The 18,521-nt window shown below is 45.8% G+C and overlaps 1 protein-coding gene across 3 annotated transcripts in view; it reads right to left on the minus strand.

Moving 5' to 3' along the window:
• Positions 1–16,623, minus strand: part of IL1RAP (interleukin 1 receptor accessory protein) — a 288,771-nt gene extending 272,148 nt beyond the window's left edge. Inside the window, exon 1 of one of the 3 annotated variants that reach the window (XM_073675162.1) lies at positions 16,248–16,623. The gene's annotated coding sequence lies outside the window, so the exon portion shown is untranslated. The remainder of the gene's footprint in view (positions 1–16,247) is intronic. The other 2 variants (XM_073675163.1, XM_073675165.1) reach the window with 2 other exon arrangements.
• Between the last annotated feature and the right edge of the window lie 1,898 nt (positions 16,624–18,521).

Genomic DNA, 18,521 nt, shown 5'->3' on the forward strand with positions numbered 1-18,521 from the left:
TTTTTGAAAAAAATGCAAGTAACCTATTTTACTTAATCAGAGCAGAAAATCTGCAACATCAAAAACTCACCAAAAGCTCATTGTGGAAATGTAGACTAAAAAAACTTTCCAGAATTAACTTTTATATTCCCAAACAATAATTAGGTATGGAATACAGTATCTAATGAATCCATTAGAGGGTCCAGTACTAGTATCCAATGCTGGCAGAAATCCGATTGTGGAAAAGCCTCTTTAAATAGAACCTATAAAACTTTGGGTGCTTTTAAGATCAGATAGATAGAACACAACAAAGCAGCACCGATCTGCCAATGCGGATGCAAACCTCTGGATGGATCTACCGACAATCAGATTCCAAAACACAAGTAGCAAAAATGGAGGCATCACGTCCTTCCATAAACTTTAGAAAGATATCATTACATACCCAAGATATGCAACGTTTTGGCTCTAACAGGAAGCCTTTGTCAAGTGAAATAGATTGTCATATCTCCTCCAGGACCTGTTCACACTTACCTCTGCTGTACTTCAAACACTTTGAAATCGCATATAGCTCTGCAGTGAGGTTAGGGCTGTCATTACATGTTTGAAACTGAAAAAACAGTTATAAGCTTTTATGTGGGTGTGTCCTTTATTGCACTGAATGTTGCTGCCTGCTTATGATTGGTCAACCTCATACAGGGGAAGTGTAATGCAGGTGTCAGAATGCAACGCGTAGAGTCACAAAATGAGGGCAGTCAAATAGCTATAAATAACAATTTATATATGTATATATATTAAACAAAGCTGACAGGGATTGCAACAGGGGTTAGTAATGAGCACAATAACAAATACTTACGAAATAGCAAAAAAATCCTTCTCTAAAATACTGTATCTAGCCCAAATATGGGATTAATCACTGAAGTTCATCAGTTCTGCAAATGGCCCTAGCGGGGGTCTCCGGTTATTCACGCTAGGCCTTTAAGTCTTTTTCTGACAAAGTCATTTAGATCCCGTTTGGCTTGTTCCACCTCACCCATCCCCCTCCCAACCAGATACCTTAAACCCGATTGTTCCCGGTACTGCGAGGGAACGGTTGAAGTGACAGCCCTGTTCAGTGATGAGAATTGTCGGCTTTTGCTGACGTGATCACTCCGGCACGACTCGATTTTATCCTCTCTTTGTCCTGTCAATCGGGGCAATTTACCACGTCGTGGATAGGAGGGTCTTGTACATTTCCTTAATGTCGTATCCAAGTCCCAGTCCTCTTCCGTAGCCGTGACACCGAGGGACCGCTGCGCTGAACCCCGCACTTGTTCACTGGCAGCCACCCATCTTGCCTTGCGGGTCTCTCACCCCGGTCTCTCTCGCCGGTTCCTTCAGCGCGCCCAGCCTGCGTCACTTCTCTCCCTGTGTCTGGCGCCGAAATCACCTCAGGCAATGCGCGCTCGACTGTTAAATTTTGAAATCCTCGGCTGGAGGTCACTTGACTGTGTCCAGCGTCTTAACTTGAAATGCTCACCAGATGGCGCTCTTTCTTCTTATTACATACATCTCGCATTGATTCTCTGAAAGACTCTTCTCCTTCTATTATAGAACATGCCGCTGTAGACAAATCTCTGGTAACGCCCCCTAGTACTTAACATAAATTATAACAACCTTTACATGCTAAAGGTTTGATGAGATGTCTGAACCAGAAGCTCTGGGCAGAGCAGGATCTGTCCATAGACTAATATTAGGATAGCTGGGACCTGTAGTACTATCCAGTCTGCAAGTGCAGATGTGTGCTCTCCAGCTGGAGTAATTAGCTCTTAGCTTCAACCAACTGGAAATCACCACACCCTACTAAAGCTCCCAGCAAATTGCTGGAAGCTGCCAGATATGGGCTTGTGCTCCTCTGGTTCAGTGCTCTGTGCCTCGCGCCTATGTTGTTTATTTGTGTCATGTTGTGACCACTGCATGTTTGCGGATTATTCCTGCATCTTCTCATTTTGTACCTTTTCTGCCCTCTTGGTTCTGACCCCTCTACCTGACCTCTCTTAACAGCCTGCACCACTGGCTAACTCTGTGGCCCCAGCCCAGGGGCTCCTGTGTAAGCCAAATGCGTGTACAGATGTTAAAGGGTGAAGGCCACAACAACCCCTGGGATCTTGTAAACAGAGTGGCTTGCAGTACGCCTGTCCATGGTAGCCATTAGGGCTGCCAAGCAACTACTGACCGTCACATCAAATCGATAGATAGAATTTATCCTATTTAGTGCACTTATGTATGCGTTTTAACTGCATCACAGTATGATGTACTCAAAAAAATACATCATCTTGCACTAAAGATTTATCTATATTTGCCCATTCTACAGATAAAGTTACTGCCAGGGGCCAAAATTAAATTGCCGATTTCAAGATGATCTGTCAGTTAGCATGACAAAGTCAATATTAGGAAATACTGTATTTTCCCAAGACTATAAGATGCACACAGGTTTAGACAACAGAAATAAACAAGAAAAAAAATAAATCAGACATGGTTTGTATACTAGTATCATATATAAAATACTTATCTCCTGCCAACGGCAACAAAATAGCCCTGACATAGAGCATTATTCCTGATCTCTGAGAGAACTGTGTGTGCCCTGCTGGATGATTAAGGGAATGGTCAAGGGAATCTGGTACCGCTGGAATTTTCTGAATGCAGATTATCTGCCGAATCCACTATTTAGCAAGATTCAATAGTTAAAAAGTGCATCTAACAGTCCAAAAAATATGGTACTTTTGTACGCCACGAGACAACAATTTTTGGACATCCTTTCTTAGAAAACTGCATTGTGTGGTTCCTCAGTTATTTCTCCTGAAAATGTATGAATAAATTGACAACTGGGTTTAAAATGGGCTATTTGCCAACTACAAATCGGCTTCTATTTCTATTTCTGAAGTGGCCAGCAATGAGTCCGGATCTAAATCCCATAAAACACCTGTGGAGAGATCTTAAAATTGCGTTGGGGGAAGGCACTCTTCAAATATGAGAGACCTGGAGCAGTTTGAAAAAGAAAAGTGGTCCAAAATTCGCAATTTGCCTTTTTTTCTTTGTGTTTTTTGTGTTGTTCAAATACACACAAAAGTAAATAAACGTGTGCATAACAAAACATGTGTAATTGCAATACATTTCTGGGAGAAATACTTCTCACACACACACACACACAATGTACACACACTGCTCTTTACTTTGTGCAATATATACACCATTTCACCATACTGGATTCCATCTATCCCTTTACTTACATTCATTCATACATCTTTTTTCTTCCATACATCCATTGTGTTATAGTAAAACATGATTAGTCAGGGAGGGGGAGTAGGGGATAAACCTTATTGCCAGGGCTGTTGTGCTGGTGCTTTGTGTTACTTCTATGCACTGCACTAGTGACTCGCCTACAGCAGTGTCCTGGACAGGACATTATGCTTAAGATGTACATGACACTGGAGGAGGAGTAGGAGAGGTTTAGGCAGAATTGTAAAGGGTGTGCACACTCCTGGCTTATAGTCCAGCACAAGAGATTATGGGAAATGTAGTCTGAAGGAAGCAGAGTACCCTGAAGAGTAAGTGATGGCTGTGACCACAAAGCTGATGCCAGGGCACAGGAAGCGAAGCAGAGATAATATGAAAAATGGCAGAAAAGGTATATGGGGATCTTTAGTGGCATTGTCCTTAAACATTTATGACAGTAACTAAGTTAGCGTAGTGGACAACCTCTTGATCTAAGCTGATATATTGTACCATGCGAGTAGGGGGTCTTAGCCCATAACCCCAAAGGCAGACAAATGGAACCTCAATATGGTGAAAGCTGGTAGGCAGAATTAGTAGCAACTACATGAAATCAAACTTGCTGTAGTTGTTGGTTTATTAATACACATCAGATAGCATATCTGCTAATAGAAGAAGAAAGGAAAATGCTAAAAGTGATTTTTAACTTTAAGTTTTCTAGCCATTGTGCCATAAAGCAACCGTAAAAATAGAACTCTAAAGGTCTTTTTTAACATCACGTACAGGAGATCTGTCTATCCATACATCTTTTTAGACCAGAAGACGAGGGGTACGGCTCAAGAGTGGAAACTTTCTTTAAAGAACTATTACAGGCAGTTTCACTCCTCTTGAATTGTGCTCCATTTCTTCTTGATCTCGATTTTAGAGTGATCCTTATCTTATCTAAAAAACACATACAAAAGGAACAGATCTCACATACGTGATGTGAAAGGAACTCAACACTGATGTATTCAGCTCTGGCTTTACAATCCGATCCACCAAAATGCTTTCTTGGTATACATTTGGTTTTGCAGGCACTTTATGGCACCGACTATAATGAGAGACTTTTCATGCTCTGTCCCGGCAACACTCTTTTGCCAGGCACTATGGGGTATAAAGCTCTGCCATGCATGTGCCATGGAGAAAAATCCATTCAGATTTATGGAATGGATGTTTAGTCTCAGAATTTTCTACTTCAAATCTGTGAAAATACCCTTTCTTAACAGTAAAATGAGAACAAATACATTTTCAATTTAATAGTCCTTAAATGCTCACTGTTGTTTCAACAAACCTCAAATACAGCGGGTGAAATAAGTATTGAACACGTCACCAATTTTCTAAGTAAATACATTTCTACTGGTGCTATTGACATGAAATTCTCACCAGATGTCGGTAACAACCCATCCAATCCACACAGGCAAAGTAATAAAACCATAGATGTCCATAAATTAAGTTATGTGTAATAATGATAAATGAAACGGGAAAAAAAGTATTGAACACATGAAGAAAGAGGTGCAAAAAGCCATGGAAAGTCAGGACAATGAAATCTATCAGTAATTAGAAAGTAATCCTGACAATAATATCAGCTTAATCAACTGATGGCCTATAAAAAGGTATAGCATTGGGTGACAGAAGTAATTAAGGGTCCATCATTGTATGAGAGCCTATGCCTACTTGAGGATCTTCTGTAAGCTCTGCCTCACACATAACAGATAGCTGTCGGCTAAACAATGGTTCAGCCGATCGTCAGCAGAGGGCTCTCTCTACCAACTTCTCCACACACAGGAGCATGGCAGTGGCTTATATTTGAGAACAAAAAGACTGGAAGTCTGAAATCGGACATGCTGGATCCTACTCTCCCCTGACATAATCTGTTGGGGGAGAGTCAAGAGCCCCCATGCTCAGACTGCCAGCCAATTCCTCCGATAACAGCAGATTTGGATCATGTTAGTCTAATCGTGTATATATGGGCCTTTACTCTGGTGGGTAAGTTCTAACTTGCGAGGTATGGTACATACAACACTTCAAATTCACACTAACAATTTTAGAATTGTTACAATTGTGATTTATGGAAAGCTGACATAACCAATGCAGAAGGTGTCAATAGAATTAAAATGGCCTCATCTCACATATGATCAGCTGGTGTTCAACCTCTTGTATCTGTACAACTAAAGAGTAGGGTTGAGCGAGTATGTTCTGTCCGAGTATGCTCGGGCGAGCTCCGAGTATTTATAGCTGCTCGGTGATAAGGTTAAATCGCTCCATGTGCATGATTTGCAATTGTTTGTCAGCTTTATTACATGTGAGGAATGTGTAAGAAATAGACATTCCTCCCATGTAATAAAGCTGTCAAACAGTTGCAAATCATGCACACGGGAGCGATTCAACCATATCACCGAGCAGCTGTAAATACTCGGGAGCTCGGCCCGAGCGTACTCGGCGAAAGGGTTAATAGAACATACTCGCTCAACACTACTAAAGAGTTATGGGGTCGCAGCACTGATTAAGCGCTATGATCACATAACCGGTTTCCTCTGCACAGCAATACTCCCTGACATCCGGCTGGTCAAGGAACTACCATCTTCCCCATTCACTTAAATGGAGCGGTGCTGTAGTTCTCCAGCACAGCCTGCAAGAAAAGACTGTGCATTCACAGAAATAGTGGAGGTTGGACCTCACCAATCAAAGTAATGGCACATGCTAGCAAGATGTCATCACTTTATAAGATTGGAATATCTCTTCATTTCTGTACAATTTTCAAGTGGAAACAAATTCAGTAAACTCTTTTTCAGGAGGCTTGGGGGTGAAATTTTGTTGGAGATTTTCTTTTCCTGAACCATTCTTTGCAGCTTTTTGATTGTACAGCATTTAGTTTTGAAAAGGTTTCCTTCAGGATTCACTTCAAAGAAGTGACATTTGCTTTCCTTTTTTCCACCAGATGTTTTCCAAAACCTCTTCAGACACAAAGAAGCTCAAAAAACTCCTCAAATAAACAACAAGGTGGATTTCCCATTCAGATGAATTGGAAGAGTTTTCCAAGAAATTTTTGAGAAGGATTTTGAAGAGAACCTGCTCCAATAAACTTCTTAAAAACGCAGTGTATAGCTTAAAACGAATATTCAGATATCCAATGTTCAACTTTAATGGTCACTTTGTTTTCATTTTAAGATTAAAATAGCAAGGTCTTTAAATTTAGAAAAAAAATATCTTTGCAAATATTATAAGATTTTCGTTCAGTTTTGTTATTTGTTTTTTTTAAATCTGAGGGCCAAAACTGTCCACTGAATGAGTTATAAACTTACCCCACGACAGAATTACCGTATTTTTCGGACTATAAGACGCACTTTTTTCCTCCAAAATTTTGGAGGAAAGTGGGGGGTGCATCTTATAGTCCGAATACTATCTCCCTGTATATACTGTGGCTCTGCGTGGTAGGAGGTCTGGGGGAGTAGCAGCAGGGGAGGGGGGGGGGGGGGAATCAGCGGGGCACAGGAGGCAGCAGGCCCGCTACTAAAGAAAATGAATATTCCCTGCTCACCATGCCTATGGGCGTGGGAAGCAGGGAATATTCATTTTCCTTAATAGCCGGCACACTGTACCGCAGCGCGGCTCCTGCTGTTCTCTGCGGTCTGTGTGCCTGCTATTAAAGCTCATGAATATTCCCTACAACTCACTCCCATGGGTTGTAGCGAATATCCATGGTCTTTAATAGCAAGCACACTGACCACAGAGCGGCAGCAGGAGCCGCGCTCGGTACAGTGTGCGTGCTTTCACACTGTGTGAGGGCGCATGGCAGGGACACCATGCGCGCCCTGCCATGCACGGCTCACACAGTGAGGGAGTCAGCAGCAGAGCAGGACTGCGCTGGAGGAGAGAGGAGGTGAGTATGATTGTTTTTTTTTTGTGGGCAGCAGGATGGGGCCTCAAGGGGTGCCAAGCATACCAGGATGGGGGAATCAAGGGGTGCCATGAATACCAGGATGGGGGAATCAAGGGGTGCCATGAATACCAGGATGGGGGGGGTGGATGGGGGAGTCAAGGGGTGCCATGAATACCAGGATAGGGGAATCAAGGGGTGCCATGCATACCAGGATGGGGATGAGGGCTTCATATACCAAGATGGGATGGGGGCCACGTATACCAGGAAGGAGGGGCCATACATACCAGGATGGAGGATATTAACAGAATTGGGGGACATTACCCCAAAACTAGTGTCAGCAGCAGACTCCCTCCCCTATAACAGTGCATCATGACCACATTTTTTGCTTAAATATTTTTTTCCTATTTTCCTCCTCTAAAACCTAGCTGCGTCTTATGATCCAGTGCGTCTTATAGTCCAAAAAATACGGTATGTCTAGTTCAAGCAACCTTCCACGGCACATTATTGTGTGAATACAGAACTAATACATGCTTCTTTACTTTCTTAACCTAAAATCTAAGCTTCATCAAAGAAGCAGCAGTCTATAAATGATACAAGGAGTCCTGTTGCTTAATCCACCAGTTGCGTCCTTATACTTTACACAGCCAATCAGAAAGCCATGCTAGTCTGTAAGTGTGTACTATTGGCTCCCTGCTGGGAAGAGACATGAGCAGAAGATTAAACATCCTGTGTTACAGTGTTGCCTGCATTGGGCTGTATGTTTTTTAATGAACCGTAGGAGGAAAACTGATTGCCTTTACTCTTCTCCATAAACAGTTTTTATATACAAAACCCTTGGCCCAATACAATAAAGACCGTAATCCTATATAAACAGTATAAAACCAGCATGACATATATTGTAATGGCCACTCTTTATAACAATGGACATGGAAAAAATAGCCAAGCCGCGCTATAGTACTCTAGATGTACTAATATATCAGGACATGGCAATGCAGATATACATTCATTAAAAAAAGCATTGTGGTTTCTTTAAAAGAGAACCTGCCATTAGATTTTTATCTCTAAACCAACACTAATAGCTGTTAGATTAGCGCCTGTGTATTCTAAAAAGTGTCCTTATTTGCGGTTTTTAAAAGCTGGATTCCCATATCTTAGAAGTGCTCTATTATATAAAATGGATAATCTTACATTAGTGTTCACAACTTATATATAAAATATAATTTGTGAATAATAATATATACAAAAGGTTGATAATTTCTACTTTCTAGAGTTCCCTAGAGTTATGCTGTATAGACTGGGACAGCAGGAGCAGAGTCATGTCCTTGTCATTACTGGTTGAGTTACTGATTGACAGCAATATTGAACTGTGAGAGGAGTTTCAGCTTATAGACATACATCATGGTCCTGAGGCAGCACAGATTCCCCCAAAAAATACTACCACTACAACCTTGTTTGTCCAAGGGCTAAGAAATAACCATTTGATTGTGGCATACTGTTTGCATAGTAAAATTCATCTTGAGTTTTACAAAAGTCCGAATTATGCAAAAAAAAAAAAAAAACAGTTTTTTTTTTTCCACAATTCTTTGCGTGCAAATTCAGCATAATGGTTGCCATCTGTGACTGCCATGTTGCTGAACTGTGGAGGCCTGGTAAATGGTTAAAATGAAAAAAAGGATTAAAAATAACTCAGCTCAGCAATCCTGCTGCCCCTGCAGCTCATCATCCGGGCCTCTGCGCCTCTTCTATTCTCATAACCATGTCCCATCTTTGGCCTCTTAACTTCATGCCAACAGTTCCATCTCAACTCGGCCTTGGACGTCACAGCGTGCCAAACAGTCGCAAGTCAAGATGTCACGACGCGTGTCGCCCAAGTGAAGAAAATAACAGTGATGTTCGAGGCCTTGTAGAGCCGCTAGCCGAGGGCTATATCCAAGAGACCAAAGAGAATGCTTGAGTCAGGGGAAGGGGAAGATAAGAAGTGTCGAGGACTGGACGTTGTGTTGTTGGTATGGTGGGACAAGTGAGCATTGAGGGAAGTATTCATTTTCAATTTTTTCATTTTTACATCCTACATTTCTTATACTCTGGGATCTGGAGAGAGTCTAATATGTATGGGAGGTTTAAAAAAAGTCATATCAAAATACAGAACATATTTGGTTTCAATACTAACATGTTTGCTAATAAAAAAAATGTCAAAGATCAGAACTTTGTGTAAGTAATCTACAATAACCAGAAAGAGACGGGTTAAACCATTTCCCAGCACTGGATGAGTCAGTTGATTCTTCACCACAGGAATGGGTTAAGCATTCCCACTCCAGTTACCCATTTAGCCAGACAGGCTATCACAATTCATAAGTGGCTACCCTTTTCAGTAGTACGCCCGCTTATATAATCAGTAAGTGACCTTGACAAAGTCATCCAGATCATCTACTCCATCGTCAGTGAGGCCTGCAATCCATCGTCATGTATGATTTGCTGGGTCCTTCTAGCAACAGAATGAAACTGTAAAGCTGATACCCTGCACCCAGAGATGCATTCACTGTCACTGTGATAAAATATTAGTACTAAAGCTATATGACAGCATCTGCCATCTGTTAGGGAGATCGTAACTGAAGCTGTGACAAACCAACCATGATATGTATAATGCTAACAGTTCAATAGACATCACTCACATCTGGGAATAAAATATTAATTCTGCATTGCTAAATTCCATTTAGAAAAGGGGTACATTTTTATAATATGGAGGATTTGTGTACTCTCAAAAGCAAGATATTAATATTCATATCCCAAGTTTAGAAACCTTTGCACGTTATGGTGTGGTCCACAGGACTATACGTATCAGGAGCAATCACATTTTCCCTCATTGTTGAACAGGTAAGGGTATATTACGGAATCCCAAGGATAATAAAGGGATTCTGTCACGAGGTTTTTCTTAAACCAATAGCAGAACTTGGTAGTCCACTTAGAAACAAGTTAAAGCATACCTACTTTGTTGCTGATGTGAAGATCTTCAATACTGTCCAAGATGACATAGGACAGCTCTGGTTCAATCGTTGTAAAGGGGGAGGTTGAGGCAGGCTTGATGACAAAAAACAACTTAATTTGGCCACTACTAGGACAACCCCTTCTTGATCAAAATGTTAGCCCCGATAACATAAAAAACCCATACTCACCTCCTGTGCCGGATACTTTCTCGCGGTGTCGGGGCTCCCGTGCTGTTGTTGTGACACCGGTAGCCAATCAGCGCTGGCGTCACTGTCTCCACCTTCGAACAAAACGAACATGAAGAGGAAGTCTGGGCTGCAGCTGATCTCTGACTTCCTCTTCATGTTCAATTCGACAGGAGGTGGGGACAGTGACGCCAGCGCTGATTGGGCGGCGGCGTCACGTGTCACAACCACCGCACGGGAACCCCAGGGAGAGCGAGTGCAAACACTGGAGGGGAGTATATGCTTTATTATTTTATCGGGTCCAAGTGTGGGGTATGACAAGGAGTTGTCCAAATAGTGGACAACTTACTAATCTACATTCAGAGTAAAATTTCTATTTCTAAGCAATAGAACTTTAAGAAGCAAGAAGAAAGGCTAATTTATATATGTTTTAAGTGGGCAACCTGGTGCCATTATTAGTTTAAGGCCACGGCCTCACTATCAGTATTTGGTCAGTATTTTTTCTCAGGAGTGGGAACCAAAACCAGGAGTGGGTGATAAATGCAGAATTGGTGACTTGTTTCTATTATACCTTCTCTCTGATTGTTCCTCACCTGGTTTTGGTTTCCACTCCTGAAAAAATATACTGACCGAATACTGACCAAATACTGATAGTGGGACCGTGGCCTAAAAGTGAGAAATCAGTTCAGAAATCCCTAGGACATGCCATCACCTTATCAGTGGGATCCAACCTTTGGGAGAATTAAGGGGGTGCACTGCTATGTAGGGCTGCGCCCTTTACTGTTTTTTGCTGTACAGCGTTGCCTCAGCCACCTGCTGTGTAGAGCCTACCTACACCATGGCATCTCCTCCAGAGGGCACAAAACTGGCATAACACATATGCATAAGATAAAGAACAGTTATAGGATTGCATAGACTGAGCAAATGGAATAGGACAGATTTTATATGCTAGCAGCAGCCCTGTGAGGCACAGCACTTACATGAGACAGGAGATGTAATGTCTTCCCATCTACCTTATTATACAGGGAGTTACAAGCTATGAAGAGTATTTCTCACTTGTATTGGCTACAGACAAGCACAAATGTCCACAGACATGTCTGTGGTGACAATGATGCCACAAGGCAGGCTGCAGCCATCTTCTTTACAGATAGCTGCAGCATTTGCGCAGTCAAGTATTAGGAGAAATTACCAGTTTACGATATATTTTATATCTTAATTTTGAGCAGCAAAATTTCTACTGCAGTAGGCAAACAAAACCTTCCCCAGTGCCCTAATGCACAGCTCACAATATAGTTTTGGCCAAACCAAGAAAGGGGCATCTAATGAAATGCTTTATCCCCTCCTCATTCTGCAATCTATTCATAGTTTGTATCAAAACAAACTGCTAAAAAAAAGCAAAATGTGATTAGAGCTTTTAGGCCTGCTCATTATCTATTGTGGGCTTATGGGATAGAGGCTGTAAGGAAACCACAAAAAAAAGTTTTCCCCATGGCTACCCTGTTCTACCATGGATTTCTTCAGGATTCTGATAATGAAAGTACACCATACGAGTAAAATGGCCTTTCATGTACAGTTGCCATCTTAGATCAGGGATGCTTTCAGTAACAAATACTATTGACTGAAATGAAAAGAAAAGTGTTGGCGTTACGGTGATTAGAAGGCTTCATTTATCTAAAGAAAAAAGGATTCTTTCAGTATGTAAGAAAGGAAGAACAGCTCTGGAGAACAAAATACAATGAGAAGACTGAAAAAAATAACTTGTCATATTCGGGAGGAATAGTAATTTAAACAATAAAATTTATAATTTAATAATTTAAAGCAGATCTGCACAACATACAACTACATAACATCAGGATGGTGTTTGGCCTACGGAGAACTGGGAGACGCCGATTCTCATTTTATTCAAATGTATATGCATCTTTCAGACATGAATACATTTAAACACTTTGTTGCCAGGACATGAGCAGAGCAGCGCTCATGAACCCCTTGATCCAGCGTGCAGCAGCGTAATGAGGTCATCACACTGCTGACCTCATCATGTTTCTGTCACCGGCTCTACACAGGTGACGAGGACACAGCGGGGAAAACTAAGCACATCATGGAGGAGCCGAAGATTAAATATCCTATTATAGGAGGGGAGGGGTGTGCTGGTGTTACTGTGAAAGTACCTTATGGGACAATGCGGAGAAAATTTTGAAGGGGGCATAATTTAGCAAGGGGCAGTTGGGGGGGGGTGGCATTATGCAGAGGGACAATGTGGAGGGACATTATGGAGAAGGGCAGTGTGAGGGGGAGATTTTGGAGAAGGGCAGTTTGAGGGGACATTTTACGCAGGAAGTACAGTGAGGGGCAATTATTTATTCAGGCAGATTGTATGAGAGATATTTTTATTCATGTGGCATTGTAATAATTCTTTCATTTTTAAGGGAATCATGTTGGGACGTGCGTCAGAAGACTGAAGAAGAGGGAAGTCTGGAGATATGAGCTGTAGGCGTGAAAGCTCATCATGGTGTCTGTACCATGCCAGAGGGTTGGAGACAAAAGGGATGAGAACGACTTCAATCAGAGAAGAAGTCACCTATACACTACCTGGGTGTAAATGTTTGTTTGTGATATTGACTACGTTTCATCAGTGCTGTGGTTCCTGTATGGTCTGAGTCTGATGATGGCTAGTAACAGCAACTCCCAGTATCTTCTTACCATTGTAAAAGGGAACCTGTCACCAAAAATAACGCTGTTAACCTGCAGGTTAAAGTCGTTATTATGCTGCCCGGCGCCTGCACGCAGCCGAATGCAGCGGGGAAAAATGAACTTTATTCTCCCCGCCAGCATTCAGTTTCAGTCATGGGGGCGGCGCCAGTTCAGTCACCGCTCTGAGAATACAGAGCAGCGGCTATAACCGCGCCCTGACTGTCAATCCCACAGCACTGAGGCCAGCGGTCATTCAGGGCCAGGGGCGCGGATACAGTGACTGAAGCAGAATGCTGTCGGGGAGAATAATATTAATTTTCTCCCAGCTGCATTTGTATACGTGCTGGCACCGGGCAGCAGGCGATCGGATGGTCCCAACCTGGCTTCTCCGAACGTCTCCATGTAACTAGGCGAACCAGGCGACCGAATGGTCCAAACCTGACTTCTCCGAACGCATGCACGTATTCAGTGATAGTCAATGGAGCAGATCTGTGTTCTTCCAGCTGGGGCCATGGTCCCCTAAGCTGAGATCCTGTATAATGTCAAATCTGTGTCCCTCTTGATGGAGCCATGTTGTCCTGGCCGGCATTCTGACAAGTCTCTCTGATTCGTAGTGCAAAATGATAGAAATCCCTTTTTAAACCCACATCTGTGGCTCAGTTCATCATCCAGGTCAGGAGAGAGGTGGGATGAGTTTAACTTTCATTGTTTGAGTATTTAATAAAATCTGCATAGCTAGACATTCTCTGTTTTGCAGGTCAACAATCCACACAATGGTCAATCAACATATTTAGCAAACATCAATTGTTCAATGACCCTGCATTCCTGTCTTGCAAAGTTAGCAGACAATAGGTTGTAGCAAACATCAACTCAAGTGCAAACATCGAGACTTATACAAAAAATAGTCTGTGCTTCTTGACCAACCAAAGAAAAACACAATTTCAAAAGTCAACAAAAAGACAATAGTTTATGCTTCCTGGCCTACTTAAATTTATGTCTGGCATAATTAAGAAAAATGCTGTGTTCTCACAGTGGGGTATAAAGCTGAATTCTCTGATAAGATATATGATTACAAAGTTTCTTATATTCGCCTGTATTATTAATTTATGCACACTTTGTTGAAACTACAGCTACATTTTAAATTGATAATATCAAATTTGGACATATAGTTTATCCTCAAACACAATATTTTTTACTGCAGTGTTAAAAGTCCCATGGCACTTAGGAAGAGCTGTTTCACAGCATCCCCATTAAAGTAAATGGTAGAGGAGAATGTCATTCATGGCACACGGAGTCCCCCAGAGAATGGTCGCTGATGAAAGGTAGTATCTATTAAAATAGATGTTCTTAAAAGTCTTCTAGAGAGATCCCACTTTATAATGTCTATATGTGCTACTACAAGATATGGATGAAGGGTGGTCCTACATGCATATCCCCCTTTAAGTAAAATACGCCCGTTCCAACTAGCTAAATACTCAGCTGTCTTGGCCATCTTTCTATATACAGGTGATTGATATCTTCTTGTAGTCTGACAGATCCAGTATAGATAGTGCTAGTGATCAGAACTCAACTTCAAAATTATTTAAAAAATAAAGTATCTTCTTTCAATCCATATTGTGTTAAAAACAATCACACAATTAAAAACATCTAACTAGCCTACGCGTTTCCAACCGGTGTGTCTGAACGGTTCTTAGTTATGGTCAATTCCAACCTGGACTTCGTTGTCTCAGCACCGTTTATGGATTCATAAGCCCGTAATATAAAGCTGTGCACAAAGTGAGCTGAACGCAACTTATACAGTATATAGTACAGTCTCAAGAACGCTCAAGTGAATGACCAACTAGAAGCCATCAAGACGTCAGTAATTTTCATATGCAGTGAACTGAATACGTTATGTCCAACTGTCAAAAGTATGGCATTGTCCCAAAGTCAGGTGCAAAGCGGATAGAGGAGCAGGCCATACTTTAATATTCTTGTCCATATAACCTCATCCTATATACGAGTGCTTATAAAGAAGCGCTGTGCAGCTGCAGTCCTACAGATCAGTACCTGCATCTTACCAGCAGCTTTCAGAGAAAAAGTCAGCCCTTTAAGGGAAAAATACGAAAAGCACAAAGATTGCATGCCATTTAAGAAAGCATTGCGACACTCAGGTACAGGGCAGGATTACACCAGGCAGTAATACAAAAAACAATGGAGAAGGAAGCAAAGTGAAGACTGATGGATTCAAGGACTCTGGACATTTAAAGGAGTGTCACAGATACAGATAGCTGCAAGAACAGGCAATGCTGAATGTCCACATGTGTTCAAGAAACAGTCCAAAAACGGTTGCAGTTCACAAGGGGTAAAATCATCCACATTTATTGTAATATTTAAAACTCCATTATTCAAGCAAAAAAAATGACACAAAAAAAAAAAACATTTCAAACACAGCAGGCGTTAGTTGTGGCACATGGGTTTATAGATATTTCCATGGCATTGGGTGGCATTATGGCATTATTCTCTGCAAGACTCGTGGCTTGTTTTGGGTCTTCCCAGCACAATGTCCACATCTGTCTGAGCACAGTCCGGCATTATGGTACAGGACCTGGTAAATATCAGCACTCCAGAAAGACAGAAACCTCAGCGTCTGCCAGTCACCACTGATACCCATCACACTGCCCATCACATGCAGGAAACACCACCAGGAAACAAGCAGACAACCCAGGATTTCTCAATGGCCACAGATCTGTGCCAGCCTGCCTGCCTCCTCTCTGTGCCAGCCTGCCTGCCTCCTCTCCGTGCCAGCCTCCTCACCATGCCAGCCTGTCTCCTCACCATGCCTGCCTCCCTCCTCTCTGTGCCAGCCTGCCTCCTCTCTTGCCAGCCTGCTTCCTCTCCTGCCAGCCTGTCTGCCTCCTCTCCATGCCTGCTTCCTCTCCCTGCCTTAGTCATTCAGATAAGTCTTGTTCAGGACATCCATCCATCCTTGCACTGGGAGCTGGCAGCTCTGTCACTGTCTGCTGTGTGGTATAGGGTCAGTGCCCCCAGCCTAGTGCAGGACCACTGCTCACGTAGAGGGGCACTCACTTACACAGGACAAGGCGGCTCAGAAGACATATCTGCCATAGTCTCCCTTCTGAGTGCAGCAGCACCAGGCACAGGTCACTGACCATGGATGCCAATACTGGGGGTAGTTTACTCCAGGCTGGCACTTCCTGCCCACACACACACATGTACACACATGTATCCAGCCTCACCTGTGCCAGCTGCTCCAGTCCCAGTCTGCAGTCACCAACAAACCCTCCGGCTCTGCCCAGCTGTGCTCCGCTCCTCAGTGCAGCCGCCCGGAATGTCAGCCGCAGCCCTGCCGCGGGTCACCCAGACACTTTCCATGACACTTTTCTCTCTCCTGCTTGCCTCTTCTTTGCCCGCTCCGGCAGCACCTCCCCCGTGTCCAGTGATTGGTTCACACCGGCTGACGGCTGGACCGAAGGAATTCTCCACCCAGTTTGTGGTTGGGGGCGCGCGGTAGGTGGCGGCGGCTGCTGCAGAACCGGAACGTCTGCTCAATCTCCAGTGACGGCTTCTGTCAGAAGTAGTGATTCACGCGCTGCCCAGGAAAAGGAAATTGTGCAACCGCCGAGAGGAGACGTCAGAGCCGCTGCCTAATATCAGGGGTCAGCCTCACACAGGACGCGGAGCACTGCAGGGGGCTGCTGCACTGATAGCCGGGACACGGGGGCTGCTGCACTGATAGCCGGGACACGGGGGCTGCTGCACTGATAGCCGGGACACGGGGGCTGCTGCACTGATAGCCGGGACACGGGGGCTGCTGCACTGATAGCCGGGACACGGGGGCTGCTGCACTGATAGCCGGGACACGGGGGCTGCTGCACTGATAGCCAGGTTACGGGGGCTACCTCACTGATAGCCGGGACACGGGGGCTGCCGCACTGATAGCCGGGACACGGGGGCCGCCCGCACTGATAGCCGGGACACGGGGGCCGCCCGCACTGATAGCCGGGACACGGGGGCCGCCCGCACTGATAGCCGGGACACGGGGGCCGCCCGCACTGATAGCCGGGACACGGGGGCCGCCCGCACTGATAGCCGGGACACGGGGGCCGCCCGCACTGATAGCCGGGACACGGGGGCCGCCCGCACTGATAGCCGGGACACGGGGGCCGCGCGCACTGATAGCCGGGACACGGGGGCCGCGCGCACTGATAGCCGGGACACGGGGGCCGCGCGCACTGATAGCCGGGACACGGGGGCCGCGCGCACTGATAGCCGGGACACGGGGGCCGCCCGCACTGATAGCCGGGACACGGAGGCCGCCCGCACTGATAGCAGGGACACGGGGGCCGCGCGCACTGATAGCCGGGACACGGGGGCCGCGCGCACTGATAGCCGGGACACGGGGGCCGCGCGCACTGATAGCCGGGACACGGGGGCCGCGCGCACTGATAGCCGGGACACGGGGGCCGCGCGCACTGATAGCCGGGACACGGGGGCCGCGCGCACTGATAGCCGGGACACGGGGGCCGCCCGCACTGATAGCCGGGACACGGGGGCCGCCCGCACTGATAGCCGGGACACTGGGGCCGCCCGCACTGATAGCCGGGACACGGGGGCCGCCCGCACTGATAGCCGGGACACGGGGGCCGCCCGCACTGATAGCCGGGACACGGGGGCCGCCCGCACTGATAGCCGGGACACGGGGGCCGCCCGCACTGATAGCCGGGACACGGGGGCCGCCCGCACTGATAGCCGGGACACGGGGGCCGCCCGCACTGATAGCCGGGACACGGGGGCCGCCCGCACTGATAGCCTTGACACGGGGGCCGCCCGCACTGATAGCCTTGACACGGGGGCCGCCCGCACTGATAGCCTTGACACGGGGGCCGCCCGCACTGATAGCCTTGACACGGGGGCCGCCCGCACTGATAGCCGGGACACGGGGGCCGCCCGCACTGATAGCAGGGACACGGGGGCCGCCGCACTGATACACCCTGGACAGGGGAGGGGGAGGGGGCTGCACTGATACACCCTGGACAGGGGGGGGGAGGGGGCTGCACTGATACACCCTGGACAGGGGGGGGGGGGAAGGGGGCTGCACTGATACACCCTGGACAGGGGGGGGGAAGGGGGCTGCACTGATACACCCTGGACAGGGGGGGGGGAAGGGGGCTGCACTGATACACCCTGGACAGGGGGGGGGGAAGGGGGCTGCACTGATAAACCCTGGACAGGGGGGGGGGAAGGGGGCTGCACTGATACACCCTGGACAGGGGGGGGGGAAGGGGGCTGCACTGATACACCCTGGACAGGGGGCTGCACTGATACACCCCAGACAGGGGGGGGAAGGGGGCTGCACTGATACACCCTGGACAGGGGGGGGGGAAGGGGGCTGCACTGATACACCCTGGACAGGGGGGGGGGAAGGGGGCTGCACTGATACACCCTGGACAGGGGGGGGGGAAGGGGGTTGCACTGATACACCCTGGACAGGGGGGGGGGGAAGGGGGTTG

The sequence above is a fragment of the Phyllobates terribilis genome, unplaced genomic scaffold (assembly GCF_046119375.1).
Source record: "Phyllobates terribilis strain yellow unplaced genomic scaffold, ASM4611937v1 Scaffold_3__8_contigs__length_932513732, whole genome shotgun sequence".
Taxonomy (NCBI): Eukaryota; Metazoa; Chordata; class Amphibia; order Anura; family Dendrobatidae; genus Phyllobates; species Phyllobates terribilis.